The 17,746-nt window shown below is 44.6% G+C and overlaps 1 pseudogene across 1 annotated transcript; it reads left to right on the forward strand.

The window, feature by feature from the left end:
- The first annotated feature begins 16,358 nt into the window (after window positions 1-16,358).
- On the forward strand, window positions 16,359-17,204 carry LOC308346502 (small ribosomal subunit protein uS2-like; annotated as a pseudogene). Its single transcript has one exon. The product of its transcript is annotated as a small ribosomal subunit protein uS2-like (transcript).
- The last annotated feature ends 542 nt before the right edge of the window (window positions 17,205-17,746 follow it).

Here is a 17,746-nt window from a genome sequence, read left to right on the forward strand (position 1 = left end):
TTCAAATTAAAGTCACTAAAACACAATGTTGATACTTGCTCTAATATCTGAAACATTTGGCTAGAAATGTCCTGGCATCTGAGTTTAAACATCAACCCTATCCACAACTGACTTCTTAAATAATTTTTACAGTTTTTTTTTCCTGTATATCATGATCATGTGCCACTTTTGCTAGTGATTTTATGACAAGTGAATTACAACAACTCCTGGAATTCAGTTTCTGGTCATCAGGAAGAACTTACAACCTAGTGGGCATCATGGTACAATGGCATGGCCTGAATGTGGCCCCAGGTGACATCAGAGGCTGTATCCTGAAGCATCCTTGGAATCCAGCGGTATTGTTTCATGTTTATTGACCCCTATGCTGTTGGCATCTCTGAGTGCTTGAGGAGGGTTATCAGAGCATTCCTAACTGTTTGCATGGGGGCCTGGGGCAAGTCTGCACCTGTATGGAGTACTGTCTTCACCTGACACAAGATTTGGAGCCAGGCAAAGCTCCAACACCTCCTACCTTGATGTGGAGAGGACAACCCGATTTGGTTTTATTAGAGTTTTAGAATTTTACAATCCCTGGTTGACAGTAATGGTTATACCATCAAGCCTGACATGTTTTTCTTCTTCTTCTTTTTTTTAATATCACTCTTTAAATTTGGGATACTTTTACATCAAATTACTTTTCCAAAGGCCTGACTTGTTTTAGTAGAAGAACCTTCTCAGAATGGGAGTTCTTTCCTGAGATGTGACTTGGCTGGTATAATGGTTAATTTTACGCAATTTGACTGGGTTGAGGTGTGTCCAGATAGCTGGCAGAACGTTATTTCTGGGTTGGTTCGTGAGGGTATCTCCTGAAGAGATTAACATTTGAATTGGCATTGAATTTACTGAGTAAAGGAGATTTCCCTCACCCGTGCAGAGTCGGTATAACTCAATCCTTTGGGGGTCTGGATGGACACAAAGGCAGAGGAAGGAGGAATGTATTCTGCCTGCCTAAAGCTGGGATGCGGTTTTCTCCCGCTCTCAGGGACTAGTGCTCCTACGTCTTGGTCTTCATTCTCACCCGGAACACCGCCACCAGCTTTACTGGTGTCCGGCTTGCCGACGGCACCGTGGGACTTCTTTGCCTCCATAATCACGTGAGTGGACTCCTCATGCTACGTCTCTTTCTGTATGCATATAAATCCTATTAGCTCTGCTTCTCCAGAGAACCCTGACTAATATAGATGAAATCTCCATAAAACACCAGGAGGGTGTTGGAAACGGGGATGTCCGTGTCTGAAGAAACCTGAATCCAAGCTGCAACCAATGTATCAGAGAAAGAATGCAAGAAAGGAAAGTCGGTAGGGAGGCTTCCTTTGGGTGTCCCGGCTAGGTGCGAGGGGCTAGGGGCGTGTGGGGCCCTTTCCTCCACCTCCTGCCCGGCCCTCCACAGCTTTCCTCCGGAGAAGCAGTTTTCTGCAGACACCCTGCCCAACTTTGTGTCCACTCTCATTTGAGTATCAAGTTATTTCTCTTGTGCCAATTTTGGGGGGAGGGTGGGGTGGGGACACAGGCTGGTATTCTAATATGCGTGCTACTTTAAAATACTTAAGCTATTTTTGTTGGTGTAAAACTGCCTTTTCTATTGACGCTGAAACATTTTATGTTTACAAACCCCATTAGAATTTTACTACAACAGAGGTCCACCCATTTAGAAAATGTTCTGACCACATCCTTCTCTGTTTATAACACTTCTGAGTTCTCTTGCTGGGCTTTTAACTCCCAGTTCTCAGTTTATGAGTGAGGTCTGGCAGCTTTCTGTTTTTCATTTTCCCTAGGAGCCCAGTTGGACTGCAGTCTCCTGGGAGAAGCTCCTGAGGGCTGGGCTAAGAGGGCTGGAGGGCAGAACAGAAGAGGCAAGGGGCTGGATGCTCAGGGAACCCGGTCCCAGTGACATGATGGGAAGGCTGGATCAGTGAGTTCAGATGAGCAAGAATTGTTTCTCTAGTCATCTGAGAGATAAGGAATCCGGAAGAGCTGTGAGTCATCTAAAGCCACACGCTGTGTGTTAGGTAGAGGACAGGAGCCCAAATCTTGCTCTGACATCCCTTTTCTGCCTCCCAGAGTGAGAGCATCAGTAGTATAATGTGGGAAAATGGTGCCCTTGGAGAGTTTTACACTCCTTGAAGAATATCCCACCCTAAGTTCTGGGGGTGGGGTAAGGTCAAGGAGTTGGGGAGGAAGACACTCTGGTTAGTGAGGATAATAGAACTAGAGGTGAATAGGTGTGAAACTTTCTGAAATCTCAGCTGCTTTTTTGGGGAAGACGTGGATGGAGGGTCCAGGTGCAGTTGCCATGGGATAGCCTAAGCAGGGTTCACCAGGGTCCACCAGTGGAGCAGAAACCATTTAATTAACTTTCGAAGGATCTCTGAGCTTCACCAGCTGGGCAGAAACTGTGATTGGGCCATTGTGTGGGCTGGCAGGCCCTGGTGTTTACAGATTTGGTGATTCCCCTTTAATTACAGTGTTGAGTAGTTGCTTTAAACACCAGATGCTTTGCATTGCATTTCTTCCAGCTGCCTGGCCAGAGAGTGTGACCCGGTCCTTGGTTTGTCCTTCCTGTTACTGACTGTGGCATCATAGCTTGAGTTTTATATGTACACACGCACACACACACACACACACACACACGTATATTTATATATTTTTATAATTATGTATTAATTAGGTATTGGTTATTTTTAAAATAATTATATACTAATTATATATATATATATAATATATACATACAGAGATGTTTAAAAAAGATTAATCATATCAACCTCTTCTCATCTCTGATAAGCCATTTCTTTGCATGTTTTTGATCCTTGCTACACAAAAGGGGGGCAGCGGACAGCATCATCCGTATAACCTGGGAATTTGTAAGAAAATAGAACCTCAGGCCCTGCCCCAGGCTCTGAGTCAGAATCTGCATTTTCAGAAAACCTCCAAGTGTTTTGTGTTCAATTAAGGACCAACATCTCTGGAGCAGAGACAGTACGGCAGGCACTATTCTAAGGGTTTTGTGGGATCAACATACTTACTCCTCACTGTATCCAGATGGGGACTAAATGAAATCTTGAGAAGCAGGGACACATGAGGAATATCATATGGCCTGGCTGCACTCCCATCTGCCTCCAGAGCACGGACCTTCATCCCATACTCTGACCTGGACCCTTTGTGCATCAACACCTGATTCATGAAAGATTCAATAGTCCTTAAAATGCTGTTTATAGGAATTGTTTAGTTTAGTAAGCTGTGAAATTACTTATACATGGACTTTTAACTATTGTAGTTCTTGCCAGTATATAATAATGATAATAATAATGATGATGGTGGTGATAATGATGATGTGGTGATGGTCCTGATAGTGATGGTGATGATGATGATGGTGTGATGATGGTCACAATGGTGATGGTGATGATGATGATAGTGTGATGATGGTCACAATGGTGATGGTGATGATGATGGTGGTGGTGGTGGTGATGGTGATGATATTCACTCCAAACTTTTAATTTTCCAGCTCTTTGAAGAGCAAGACTTTGTGATTTTGGGTACCACCCTAGTCTTAGAAATGCTATAAGCTCTGACTCTGGTTCGGTATTATTTGTTGTCTGTTTGGTAGAGAAGTGAGTTCTCTAAGTTCTAGATGTACTACTCTTTCTCAAAGATTCTAGGATGGATAGCATCAAAACTAAAGGTCCATTCTTTGTTGTCCTCTTTGCAGTATTACATGGAAATAACTAAGACCCATTCTGAGAATGGGACCAAATCTTCAGAAAGAACTAAAAATATTGCCTTCCTCTCCTTAAACTCAAGCTCACCTATTCTCCTTCTTCAAAGGGCAGTGGGAGAATCACATGTTCCTGTCAGGGGTGATTAGAGAAGTTCATTTCCCCCATTCAAGGTATTACATTTATATCCTATCACTCAAGGCAATCCCCTGCACTATATATGTAGAATCTTTCCTTCCTGAGCCCATTGGTAAACTATGTCTTATTCCTGGGGTAGAAAATGGAAGAACTGTAGCATTTTCTCAGTTCTTCAAGCTATGGTATGGTTCATTTATTGTGGTGAAATCAATTTTTGTCCTAAACAGCATTAAAAAAAGAAGAAGAAATGGAACAGACTAGAAACTATTGAAGTACACATGTATTCATTTGCTTGGGTTGCCATAACAAAGTACCACAGGATGAGTGGGTGGCTTAACAACAGAAATTTGTGATCTTACAGTTTTGAAGACTAGGAGTCTAGGATCAAGGTGTTGGCAGGGTTTTCCATGAAGCTTTAAATATTCATGGGTAGGTATGTGTTCATGTGGGTTTCAGTGTTAAAATATATTTCCTATTGTGTAGGTCAGGTAAAACATATTGGAAAAACAGGCTTGCTCACTTGCTGGTAGGATGCCCTCCTTGCCCTTTTTTCTTGGGATGGAGCAGAGATTGTAGGACCTGGAAGACTATGAGGAAGGGCATGAATGGATTATGAGACTGGTTCTTCTTGCACTTCTTATACTCCTTCAGATGATGATTATTTGTTTGCTTTTTTTTTTTTTTTTAAAGATTTTATTTATTTATTTGACACAGAGAGAGAGATCACAAGTAGGCAGAGAGGCAGGCAGGGAGAGGGGGGAAAGCAGGCTCCCCACTGAGCAGAGAGCTCCATGTGGGGCTTGATCCCAGGACTCTGAGACCACCCGAGCCGAAGGCAGAGGCTTACCCCACTGAGCCACCCAGGCGCCCCTGTTTGTTTTCTTTTGAGTAATATCCAGATTTTTGGTTGTTTCCAGAGGTTGTAGGACAGAGGTTCAGTTCCATTTCCTTGCTGGTCATCAGCCTGGGACACTCTTAATTCCTCCAAGTTGCTTCTGAGTCCTTGACACATGGCCCCCTGCATCTCAGTAACCCAGAACCTCTTCTCATAAATCCCCCAATCGGATTTCCCCTTTTGCTACTAACCTTAGAAAAATCTCTGCTTTTGAGAAAGCGTGTGATTAGTTGAGACTCACCTGGGCAGTCTCCCCTTGGACGAACTCAGAGTCAACTAATTAGTAACCTTAATTACATGTGCACACTCCCATTTTCCGTGTGAGGTAACATAACCATGCACTGTTTCATCATATTCACCGTCCTGGGGATTACAGTGAGATGTTCTGGGGCCATTTTAGCTTCCCCAGCACAGGCCCAGATCCTGCAAGTTTATCAGTAAACTTATATTTGGTTAGGAGAAATGTAAACCATTGTGTCCAGGGGAGAAGGTCATATATAAGTCCTTAGCATTTTGTTTCCTTTGCCCCATTTGTCTCTAACTTGGCAAACTTGTTTCAGGGGCTCTTTTCCTTCTTCCTTCTTGAGTGATGCTCTAGACCTCACTCCATGAGCTCTCTTTGAGCCAGTTTTGCTGTCCTGCTGGACCCATCACCATTGGGTGAATAAAGCTCTGACACATGTCTGTTCTATATTTGTATGGAGTCATGGGTTTAGCTTTTTGACAAAGGCAATTCAGTTTTCTGGGAGGTCTGGTCTTGTAGCTTCTGAGAATTTCAATTTTCTTTTTTTCTTGCCATAAACCTTTTACTGACTGAGTTCACCCATAGCTCTGCCTTTGAATGAAAAGGTATAAAAATTCACCTCGTGCATGGCTTTCTATCATTAAAAGTTTGCACGGTGACTGGCATCTTAAAAAGGAACTTTGATGGAAAGCGCTCTGCCATGTGGGGGCTATTTTACAGGGACAGTGATGGAAAAGTTGAGCTAAGGGAGTGTAAGGGCCTACTTAATCAGAGGGAGCCATTTTGTTGCAGTAAACTTAGATTGACCCTGCCCCTCCCAGAGGAACTTCCTTGCAAAGCCTAGATACAAGGGCGGGTCAGGCCAGGTGAAGACATCCAGTCAGTGGGGCACGCATGTATCTACTAGGGTAAAACTAGCAGGTTTTTTTTGTGTGTGGTAGACCTAGCATATATCTACTAGGGTAAAACTAGCAGGTTTTTTTTGTGTGTGGCAGACCTAGCATATATCTACTAGGGTAAAACTAGCAGGATTTTTTTGTGTGTGGCAGACCTAGCATGACTGTGCAGTTTTCTCTGTGTATTGCAATCTCATTGACTACCTGTGGATAGCCCGGCTAAAGTGCCTCTATAAAGGTTAGTTTGCGAGGAGAGTAGGGTGGTAGGAGCTGTTAGAGTTGTTGGGAAGGGCCTCGTCTTTAGCAGCCCCGTCAGGGAACGGCCTGGTCAAGAGCGGCCTCTGCCAGGGAGTGGCTCTGTCAGGAACGGCCTTGCCAGAGCGGCGTCCTTCCGGGGAGCGGCCTTGTCCGGAGCAGCCTCGTCCGGGGAGTGGCCTCGTTGGAGCCACCTCGTCCAGAGCGGCATCGTCGGGAGCAGTGTCGTTGGAGTGGCCTCGCCAGAGCAGCGGCCCCGTCCAGGGAGCGGCCTCACCGGAGCACCCTCATTCCGGGGAGCGGCCTCGTCCAGAGCGGCCTCGTCGGGAGCAGCGTCATGGGGAGCAGAGTTTGCATCATCGGGGCTGTCGTCCTCGTAGTCGTCATCGCCTCTTTGTCGTCGGGAGTGGCCTCCTCTGGGGAGCAGCCTGTCCGGGGAGCGGCCTCGTCCGGAGTGGCCTCGTCGGGGAGCAGCCTTGTCCAGAGCGGCCTTGCCGGGAGCGGCCTTCTTGGGGGCGGCCTTGTCGGGGTCGTCGTCATCGTCTCTTCGTAGGAGACGGCCCCTACCAGTCAGTTTGATGTTCGATGCTTGGTGCGAAATAAAGCTTTGCTTGACCTTCGCTTTGTATCAGTCTCGCTCCTTTGATCACGGACCCTAACAGGGAGAAAGAACTGATACACATCCCACAACTATGGCTTGGGCACCTTTTCCTCTGGGCTAGGCTGGTGAACAGAGATGGCAGGGCTGGGCCAAGGCCTGGACCAACTGATTATAGGGATATTGTTAAACATCCTATAATCATAAGATGGTCCTGACAACAATCATCCAGCCCCGAATAACACCAGCACAGAGGCTGGGTATCTCTGACCTAGAATTAAACCCACATGGTGCCCAAGACCCTTGCCCTTTGTGGACTGGCTCACGAATTTGCCTTGGTTTTGCCTTTTATGTCAGCAACGTAGATTTTCTTGTAGTTCCCACAAGTGGGTGCCTGTTGGGCCTTCTTTCGTGACTGTGCCCTGTAGTCTCTTCTGTGTGCATTGTCCTTTCCTCTGCTTTTTGCATGATGAAATGCCTCCTACAGCCTTTGAGACTCATTTCAGCTGATACTCTTGCATAAAATGTTCTCTGGCACTCTAGTCACCTGGCACCCACACTGGGCTCAGGGTCCCCTGTCCCCCTTCTCCACCATATACCTGTCTTCCAACTAAACTGTCATATTCTTTGTGATGGTATTATGCCTTTTACAAATCTGGTTGTGTCTCTTACACCAGGCATACCATAGGCCTTCAAAATGTTGATTAGATTTGTTGATTTCAGTTCAATGATGACTGAGTGAATAAACGAATGAAGAGGTGAAGTGAATGAAACCCCATATTGCAGCATTTATGTCCAAGAGGTTTTATATTTTGTGGGACTGATGCCCCAACAGTGGACAACTTACATTAAATAAGTAAACAATAGCAATTTAAATTGGAAATGAGTCCTTTATGATGATGATGATGTTGTCAAGCTGTAGGATATTTTGTTAAATATTATCAAACTTTATTAAATAATTGTCAAGTACCTGGAAACTGTCAGAAGGAAAAGTACATATGAAACAAAATGTGACCCACTTGGAAATGTCAAATGATTATTATATATCGCTATAAATCATTATAGCTCTTTGAGACAGCTCTTTGAGACCTCAAGATACTTGAGTCCCAGGATTCAGGCTCAGTTCTGCTAACAGCCAGCTAGTGGTCCTGCACAAAGCCCTTCATCCTTCTACTGTACTGTACTGTACTGTACTGTTCTCATTTGCAAAGTAAGGACTTCATAATGATGTAGTTTTGGAATATAGATGAGGTTTGGTTGGGCGAGATCTGGAGCCGATGGCCAACCAAGAATTCTTGAGACATCTTTGGTGCAAAAAGGTGGTTTCACTAAAGCACGGGGACAGGACCCATGGGCAGAAAGAGCTAGTGTACCTGGGTTTTTGAGGGGTGGCTGATTATGTATTTAGGAGTTGGGGGAGGTTAGGAAGAGAAAGGTTTGCAAGAGGATTTTCATATGGTAAAGAAGAATGGCAGGATTATCCAGAGCCCTTGCCATTGTCAAGTTAATGTTGTTTTTCCTTCTAGCAAGGCATTAAGATAGTTGGAAGCTTTCTGGAGGAAATGTCACACATATCCCACCCAAGAGTGCGGGAGGGGTTTGTGGGATGTCAGCTTGTGCTTTGTCCTCAGTTTGGCTTCTGCTCCTTCACTAATAATATTGAGGATTCTCATTGCTTTTTATTTTATTAAATGCAATGGTTCTTATTAAGGACATTGCTTTTTATACGTAAGTCTGTTTGTGAAAGCGGCTTTCATGTGTTTACCCATTGCTGTAATGTGTAGAGAGACAGCAAGGATGTTCAATTTAATCAGGTGACACAGCCAAATCTAAGTGTGTGTAAGTGGCATATCATAGACAGGGAAAATTAAGTTATGTGACTTTGTTGGGACCACCAAGCAGGGAATACATAATTCAAGCAACCAGAAAAAAAATCCATCCCACTCACAAATGGAGAGACCAGCTTTGTTTTTATACATGACTGGCTGGATTGAACACACAAATGAAAGTCAGACAAACTTGTAATCAATTTTGAGACCCTCAGTGGCAGTAGCTTCTTTCCATTTTATCTTTTGGAACAAAGTTGGCTTGCCTGGAGAGAGCAGCAGTGAGGAAAGGCTTCTGGACTCCATGTCTGTGTTGAACATGATTACGTGTTTCCTTCCCAGTATCTGTTGCACAGAAGACTTAGCGTGAGATGTTCAGTGGAAAATAAAATTCTAGGGTTGAATAAATGTGAGAGATGCTGCAAAGTGAGAGAAGCTGCACAGTCTATTTTTCTCTTGCAAATTCCCCGTGTTTGTTAATATGGTAAAGACAGAATTCCTGCAGCAAAGGGACCTACTAAGGTATTTAAATGGCAGTTCATATAAATCAGAGTTTCAAAACCGCATCTGTCAAGTTCTACTCAAAATCTGTTAACTCTTTGTAACTCCAAGTATGGTTATAAGCATAGAAATGGGGGATATATATTTAGAAATTTTTATAGAAATGTGACACACAACAACACTATGCGTCATCAGGGGATTGTTTGTTACTGAGTAGATATGGACCAGTTCAGGAGTTGGGGATGAGTTGTTTGCCGTGGGAGCTGTAGACTAGCCATGTGCATAGGGACCACGTTACAATGTGCAAACTTTAAGGGTGATTTTTCATCTACAATTCATGCTTATGCATCTGAGAAAATGGAAGTATTTCATCCATAACATCTTTTTTTTACAGTTATTATGATTTTTTAAAGAAATAGAAAACCCTTTAATTAACATGCTTTACGTTTACAGTTTATTAGCTAATCGACATCAACATGCAAAAATAAGCGCTAAACAAGCCTCTACGGTGTGGTTTTGTGTAAACTACAATGATTCATTTGATTTGAAAAGTCATCGGTGGTTACTTCAACTGAGCTACTAGTTTCTGCAAGGAACAGCATTCGATCTGCAGTTGTGGAGCCAAAGGAAAAGACTCCGCAGAACCTGGTCCCACCGATTTCCACGTGAACACCTTCTCAAGAAGAATAGGGCGGCAGGAACGCCGGGAAGTTGCACCGAGCACACCCTAAGCCGCACCCACGGCCGGGCTTGGAGAGCGCGCAGCCCCGGAGCGTCCACACCACTGTGGGCTAGTGAAGACTGCGGCGCCGCCCCTCCCCGCTCGTGCGCTTTGGTCACCAGAAACAGAAAGGCAGGCAGATGGGGGCGGAGGGCAAGGGCTGGGGCGTGCGGAGCCTCTCCGCCTAACGATGTACACCTTCAGGCTAGTGAGAAGCGAAACACTTCTTTGGTTCTCGGACAAATGGCTTTGTCATCTTGACAGATGGCGCGAGAGTTGTAGCCATAGCTGTAGCCATTGGGCAGCCTCAGGGCCAGGTGGTTCTCCATCATCGCGTCCCCGAACTCTCGCAGAGCATGTGGGAATTGGTGCAGTGGGCCACCGGCAGGGGCTGCGCTGCTAGTTCAGGGAGTGGCCGCACTCAGGCCAGTCGGGGCTCGTGGAGCTGGCATCCTCCTTGGAGCACTGTGATGTCTTTATCACCACCAAGCTTGCCTACAGAGTGACGGTGAACACAGAGTTGTCCCCAGCTGGTGCAGCCAGTAGTTGTGCAGGAACTGCTGGCTCAGCATCCGCCACTGACTGGTCCTTTTAGGGCCAAGATGTGCCTTCTGGCCGGAAGGTGAGCATGCCCATGACCTGGTGCACCTTGGCCAGCTGGCTCCCTTCAGCCTGACCAAAGCTCTCTCTTGCATGCCTCGTGGCGTCCAGTCTCTAGTTCCGCCAGATGAGTTCAAACAACTCCTGAATATTTAGGCTGAACTGCAGGCAGCTCTTGACGCCACTCTGGGGTACAAGCTTCCAGCGTTGTAGTAGCCTCAGCACAACAGGTGCTCCACCATCATGCAGACAAGGTGCTTCCCCTTCCACAAGAGGCTGCCACAGGATGGTCGCTGCTACTCCTTGAGTTGCTCGACCCTGCGTTTGCATAGCTTGGTGCTCTCAGCCGTCCCCTGCATGGACTCCACCACCTTTCTCTTGAGGACTAAGCTTCTCCCATGCGCCATCCAGTAGGCTGACCATAGAGTCCCCAGCAGGGCAGCCGCTCAAGACCTTTGCCAGCTCAGCCACCACCATAAGGATGTGGCTCGTCTCCGGGACGATGTGTTTTTGAGCAGTTTTAAGGCATTTATTCAGTGTTTCGTAGGGCACCGCGAGGATCAGGTATGCCTGCATCTTCAGGGTCTTGGAGAGCTGAGCAGCTGACTCCCACACTGCCATGTTTAATCCACCAAAACCTTAGCCACAATCATTGTAATTTAAAATCAAGCCAAGGTCAGTGTAACTAAGGGAAGTTTGTTTTATTTAATTTTAATCCTAATTTGCTGACACTGGAACAAGTATTTTGAGTTATTTTTTAACGAAGACAAGACACACCAAGTAAGATGAAGTGGGGAGGATGAAAGTGGTCTGAGACAATGAAGACCAATGAGTCTGTTCTCATACTACTGAAAGTACTCTTTCTTGTGTACTGAATTTGTGGTTTCTTTCTAAAGTTTCTTTTCTTTTTTTTAAATAGAGGTGAAATTCACATAGCGTTAAAGTAGCCATTTTAGGGAGTACTGTAAGGACCTATTTAGCCAGAGCGACTCCATCTCGGGTAAATAGCCATGTTGTTGTTTGTGCAGTAAACTTAAATTGACTCCCCCTCCCCCCCAAAGAAACTTACTTAGAAGCAAGTCCAGGAAACCAGTAAAATGTAGTCGGCTCGTTCCTGATAATAGAGCCCAGAATACAAGGACGAGTCAGGCCAGATGGAGACATCTAATCAGTATGAAGTACTGTTTGTAACAGTGAGAAGATCTTGCCCAAACCAAAATGACTCCTTCTTGGGAAGGACGACCATCTTATTATTCACACGGAATATGTTAACTGACTAAGCCTTCCCAGAAAGTACTGTTTGTAACGGTTCCTGGTATGGGGTAATCTTGAATAACACGTCACCAGACCAGATGAAACTAGCCAATCAGCAAGAGACACACAAACCCGGTGGGTTGAGATGCCAAGACATGGGTTGCAGTTTTACCCAATAAAAGGTAGCCTGTAAGGTTGGGAGGGGTCGCTCTCTTCGGAGGCGGCCCTGACCGGTCAGTCAGTCGATTCTTGAGCCTGGAAGCTGGGGGGGGTCAATCTCTTTGGAGACGGCCCTGGCCGGTCAGTCTGACTTCTAATGCTTGGCATAAAATAAAGCTTTAAATAACTTTCACCTTGTCTCAGTCTCATTCCTTTGATAACAGACCCAACAGTACCATTCACTTCATAATGTTGTACAACCTCAATTTGCTTTTGTGCCTGTGGTTGAAGGTGAGAGAGCGAAACCACTGGTGTGCTCTCTGCAGAGATACACTGGCTAGTGAAGCAAGGACACAGTCAATGTACTGAAGTATCACCAATATGACAAGTACAGCTAGTGACATGCTCCTCCTTTTTTCCTGATGAAAACACAGACAATGAAACACAATAGTAGCCCTTCTCATAGACGTTCACTTGAATATGGTGGTAGTGTGAAGAAAGAAGTTTGTCTTTCACCTTCATTGTTAATAAACAATGCTCTGAAGTGCGGGAAGCCATGAAGGATCACCTAGTTAACAAAGGTGGTTGGAGCAGTTTAGTTTTGCACAGAAGGTTGTTCTGATGTTGAAGTGACAATGACAGGTAGCTATTCTGGACAAGGTACCAGGTAAGTCAACCCATGGCTTTTTTCCCTAAGCAAGTTTTTCCTACCTCACAGAATGTCTGCACATTAAGTAATTATTTATTTATTTAGTTTTATCATTTATTTTTTAGATTTTATTTATTTATTTTAGAGAGAGAGAGAGAGCACGTGCACATGCAGGGGCAGAGGGAGAGGGAGAAGCAGACTCCCATGCTAAGCAGGGAGCCCGTTGTGGGGCTCGATTCCAGGACCCTGGGATCATGACCTCAGCCAAAGTCAGACGCTTCACCAACTGAGCCACCCAGATGCCCTTAAATAATATATTTAGAGACGGGCAGATTGATTAGAAAAACAAATCCAGTTCTCTAGCACTTCCAGTATCCATGTCCTTTCCAGGCCCTCCTGACAGGAAATGGACTCCATTTCCCCCTCTGTGAATCTGGTTTGGCTTTTTACATGTGTTGGCTAGCGGAATGCAGAGGAAGTAAAGTCGTGTTAGTTTTGACCCTAAGGCCTCATGGAGCCTTGCCTGCTTCTCTTTTGGATCCCTGCCAAGCCTGAACTAGTGTAATGGGTAATGGGAGGCAGAGGTCTCCATCACCTGCACTCTGCCAACTGCCTACCTGCTCCCGGACAAGTGACACTCCCTGGCACAACCACTCCTACACTGAGCAGCCTGCTGTTGGCAGCTGCCCAGGGAAGCATAGCCAAACTCGACTGAGTCTGGCGCAGAAGCCAGAAATGACCAGTTGACCCAAAGACGTGAGAGCAGTCATCAACAGTTATTGTTTAATTCCTAACATTTTTGAAAATGTAGCAAAAACTGAATTATATAAAGGCATAGCTTTGGGATGATTCTTTTTAGGATGTACCATGAAAGTGGATCATAAAAAAAACTGGTTTTGTATATCTGTGTGTGATAGTTTGAAAAATTCTGCCAAGAATGTTTAAACTTCTGAACAAACTTGAGTGTTTTTTTAAGATGAGAAGGCAGTTTGGTTCCAACTTTTTCCATGATGTAAATGGGAGAGATGTGCCCCCTTGTCTGTTATCTTCAGCATTTTCCATGATCCTAATGCTTCTCTGCAAGGAGGAAAGGCAATGTGGATTTCAATGACAGATAAGATTGAAGGGCAGAAGTAAAATTAAGAAGTGTGGAGGAGTAATGTCTACCGATCGTGTATAGTAGGCTTGTCAGAGTTAGCAAAACAAACAAACATATACAAGGTAGCCAGTAAATTTGAATTTATATTAATAACAAATAATTTTTAGTGTATGTCTCAATATTGCACAGGACATACTTACACTAATATATATATAAACTATAGTTATATAGTTGTTCTGAAATATAACTGTAACTGGGACTCTTGCATTTAATGTGGTAATCCTATTACATAATTTAAATTGCATTTGTAATTCATCATTTATAATTCTGGCTTTCCTTGCATTATTGTCATACATCCTATGGAGAACACTGGCAAATATTAAGGGTGTCTATCTTGGAAAAAGTCATGTTTGCTGAGTGATACATTGTGCACATGTTCATGGGTGTAAGTTGACTCAAATAGAAATTGGGGTCCAGGGGCGCCTGGGTGGCTCAGTGGGTTAAGCCTCTGCCTTCGGCTCAGGTCATGATCTCAGGGTCCTGGGATCGAGCCCCACATCGGGCTCTCTGCTCATCAGGGAGCCTGCTTCCCCCTCTCTCTCTGCCTGCCTCTCGGCCTACTTGTGCTCTCTCTCTCTGTGTCAAATAAATTAAAAAACAAAAAAACAAAACTTAAAAAAAAAAAAAAGAAATTGGGGTCCAGAGTGATTAAGGGGGAAAAGAAGTGAGCAAGAAGCAAATGAAGTTTGTTTAGTGTAACAAATAAGCTGGAATTCAACAGGAGTACTATATGGGTGCCTGGGTGGCTCAGTGGGTTGTTTGCCTTTGACTCAGGTTATGATCCCAGGATCCTGGGACTGAGTCCTCCATCGGGCTCCTTGCTCGGCCAGGAGTCTGGTTCTCCCTCTCCCTCTGTTGTGCTTGTTCTTTCTCAAATAAATAAATAAAATCTTAAAAGAAAATAACAAAAGGGTGCCATGAAGGAATACTCCTTATTTTTAATCAGGGCAAAATTAACACACATGCACATACACACACATACTCACACTTTAGTAGGCATGTACATGGGATATACAGACTTCTTTTTCTTGGCTTAGAACATATAAAGAGAATTCTTGTATTGAATGTAAGGTCATCAGTTTTCATTTTCTATGTTGAGATTGCTCTGAAAACAAAACAAAACAAACCATGATGTTCTTAAAAATAGTGTATCTATTCTCAGAGGCAAAGTACTCAGTAAAAAACCTTATCTTCAGCTATACATTTTAGCTAGTGTTTCTAGAAACTTGAATCTGAACCCCATTGGCTGGAAGAGAAGCTGGGTACCCACAAGAAAAGACCCTGTGTCACCATGGCAAGGGTATGTGGTAATGACATGCACCATGGCAAGGGTATGTGGTAATGATATGCACCGTTTTCCCCAAAGACACCGTGACCATTTATTCAGGGAAATAGCCCCTGGGAAATTGACATGTCTAAGTCATACCTGCTTCCTGGGGGCTACTTGCACCCAGGGACTGGTCCATAGGTGGCTACAAAATCCCAGGTCTCTTGCCTTAGAGGTGGATTGTACGGAGGCATTACGCTGCACTTGCTCCCTCTGCCCCTTCTTGCACCCTTCTCTCTCACGGGCTCCAGAGAACACTCCCATTGAACATCCTGCACACGTTCTCAGAGCCCGTTTCCCAGGAAACCTGACCCTTAGGAGCGCACCATTTTATAATCATTTAATGATTCTCCCTTGGACAAATAAAAATTAGGAGGTATAGTTTTATTTTCTCAGCAACTGGTAATTTGAATGAAATTGCTTAAGGATATTTGTTCATCATGCTGTTTGACTCAGAGGAGTAACTGTGAGGTCTATCTCAATTATAAGCTTGAAATCATCAAACACCCTGCCTTGCAGGGTGTTTGATTTCTTCACAATCGGTATCTAACCATCCTTGAGATAGAGCCCTGGCCAAGAGAAGCAAACACAACCTTGGTTTACTTACTGCTGATTTACTTACTGAGTAAAGGGAGATCTGAGGCAGGAATAAAGGGAGAAATAACGAAAGCAACTTCCCTCTCTCCTTCACAGATGATGACAGACTGTCTTCTGCTGCTTGAGTTAAACATTGGCCCACTGTGGATACAAACACACTGGGTCCCCTTCTGTGGGCAGAAAGAATGGAATGGGGCTGGCTCTTGGTGGTGGGGATATGTTGCCTTTCCCAAGGTGGGGGATGGGATTGTGGTGCTAAATATTTTCTTTAGGCATTTAAGCAGTGTTCCACATTTGGCATTTCCTAGAGTTCCCAACTATTTCCTTGTGTGTTAAATTTCCATGGGTCACTTAAAACTGGCTACCATGCAGATATTCCAAACTCAGCATGTTTGCAAATAAACTCAAGCCCTTTGCTGTGGATTGCCATCTTTGTTTATCTTGTATTCTTATCTTTTAAGAAAAATTTTTTAATTAACAAATTTTAAGATTATTTATTTGAGAGAGAGAGAGTGAAAGAGAGCATGAGCAGGGGACAGGGGCCAAGGAGAGGGAGAAGCAGGTTCCCGTTGAGCAGGGAACCCAATGCGGGGCTCCATCCCAGGACTCTGGGATCATGACCTGAGCTGAAGGCAGAGGCTTAACTGACTGAGCCACCCAGGCATCCTATCTTTTTTTTTGTTTGTTTGTTTTTTTAAGATTCTATTTTTCTTTCCACACTACCCGGGGAGGGGTCAATACAATGTTGTTTTGGGTTCCCATCATAACTTAAAGGGAAACTTTCACAATGTCTGGAGCCCTTGATGTTCTGCAAATGAAGGAGGATATCCTCAAATTTCTTGCAGCAGGAACCCACTTAGGTGGCCCTAACCTTGACTTCCAAATGGAACAGTGTATCTACAAATGCAAAAGTGATGGTATCTACATCATAAATCGGAAGAGAACCTGAGAGAAGCTTCTGCTGGCAGCTTGGGTCATTATGGCCCTTGTACACCCAGCTGATGTCCGTGTCATATCATCCAGGAATACTGGCCAGGAAACTGGGCTAAAATTTGCTGCTGCTACTGGAACCACTCCTATTGCTGTCCTCTTCACTCTTGAAACCTTCACGAACCAGATCCAGGCAGCTTTCTGGGAGCCCAGACTTCTGGGTCTTGCTGATCCCAGGGCTGACCACCAGCCTCTCACAGAGGCTTCTTATGTTAACCCGCCTACCATTTTTCTGTGTAACACAGACTCTCCTCCGCGCTATGTGGACATCGCCATCCCTTGCAAGAACAAGGGAGCTCACTCAGCGGGTCTGAGGTGGTGGTTGTTGGCCAGGGAAGTTCTACGCATGCGTGACACCATTTCCATGACCATCCATGGGAGGTGGTGCCTGTTCTCTACTTCTACAGAGATCCTGAGGAGATTGAAAAGGAAGAGCAGGCTGCTGCTTAAAAGGCTGTGACCAAGGAGGAATTTCAGGATGAATGGACTACTCCAGCTCCGGAGTTTACCGCTACTCAACCTGAAGTCACAGAGTGGTCTGAAGGCATTCAGGTGCCCCCCCGTGCCTATTTAGCAGTTCCCTACTAAAGACTAGAGAGCTCAGCTGTCCACTGAAGGCTGGTCTGCAGCTCCCACTGCTTAGGCCACTGAATGGGTAGAAAAATCATTGAATGCAGCTCTTGCACAAAAACAAACAAAATGGAAATAAGGTTGATAGAAAATAAACAGTTTCTTAAAAAAAAAAAGAAAGAAAAAAGAAAAAAAAATTGTTTTTAAGTAATTTCTATACCAGTGTGGGTTTTGAACTCACAACCCTAAGATCAAGGGTCACATGCTCTATCAATTGAGCCAGCCAGGGGCCCCTTGTGTTCCCTTTCTTGGTTGCTAGTGCCTGTACTCATCCTGCCCCCCAAGTTGGAAATCTGGAACTTATTCTTGTTCCTCTCCTCTCTCTATCCTTTTCCCAAATTCCATGTAATCAGTGGTCCAGTCTATTTCCTCTCACTCCTAAATGTCTCTGAAATACATTGTTTCCAAGCTATCCTCAGAGCCATCACAAATTTTAGGACCTCATTCTTTCATGCTTTGACTGTTGAAAGAGTCTCTTGCTTGGCCAGTTTATCTATAGTGACTTCCTTCTAACTCTTCTATGTGATTCTGTATTCCCTTGGTTTGGTATTCCAG

This window comes from Martes martes (assembly GCF_963455335.1).
Source record: "Martes martes genome assembly, chromosome: 7".
Classification (NCBI taxonomy): Eukaryota; Metazoa; Chordata; class Mammalia; order Carnivora; family Mustelidae; genus Martes; species Martes martes.